The sequence below is a fragment of the Etheostoma spectabile genome, chromosome 19 (assembly GCF_008692095.1).
Source record: "Etheostoma spectabile isolate EspeVRDwgs_2016 chromosome 19, UIUC_Espe_1.0, whole genome shotgun sequence".
In the NCBI taxonomy this organism is placed as follows: domain Eukaryota; kingdom Metazoa; phylum Chordata; class Actinopteri; order Perciformes; family Percidae; genus Etheostoma; species Etheostoma spectabile.
Window position 1 is genome coordinate 11,758,780 of NC_045751.1, and position 770 is coordinate 11,759,549.

The 770-nt window shown below is 41.0% G+C and overlaps 1 protein-coding gene across 5 annotated transcripts in view; it reads left to right on the forward strand.

The window, feature by feature from the left end:
- LOC116707340 (uncharacterized) overlaps positions 1–770 on the forward strand; it is a 217,341-nt gene that overhangs the window by 111,362 nt on the left and 105,209 nt on the right. The gene's annotated exons all lie outside the window — the stretch shown is intronic.

The following is a 770-nucleotide window of genomic DNA, read 5'->3' on the forward strand; positions in this document are numbered from 1 at the left end:
CAAAACTGTTCAAATTAGTCCGACATTACTCCACAGCACAGCGGAGGAGCTAACGTTAGCTGCTGGCTATGTAGACAGTCATAAATACCCGCGCTCACACGGAGCTTTCTACCCGACTGACAGACACACTGTCTGGGCTTAAAATTACTCACTGTTGGTCGGCTACAGCCGCCGAACATGGTTTATTGTGGTTTCTGTCATCAGTCTGTTACAGTGGTTGTAGACAGCCATGGCACACTTGCCTGGTAGCCCCCCCTAACGTTAGCGGTCTGCATGTGTTAGCATGGGGGTGTTAGCCAGGACCAGTTGGGATCAATTCACTGGGATGTCTCTCAATAGTTTTGTGAGTAACTTGTACTGACTGGACTGCAAACGCAGACGGCCATTTTTGAAGGACAACTTTATTGGGCGTCTTTTTTACATGCAACGTAACGCAATAACATGTAAACAGCGCCCTCTGGATGTTGGCTTTATTTATAGTCGTATCAGTACATAACTTAATTTGAGTGCTCTATATAATTTAATGTGAGTACCAAACTGCACTTTTTATTGTGTTGTGTAATTGAAACTGTAACTTAGTATTAGTGTTTTTAATCATGTCCGATTTAGCTGTCATATTTCTGTTATTCTTTACACAGAAAGCTATCCTTCTTACAAAAGTATTAACTCTGGTGAAATAATTTGCACTAATAAATGTAAATGTAAATTTAAAAATAAGTTAAACTTGATCCATTGCTGCGGCTGTGGGTCTCTAAAGCCCATTCACATGT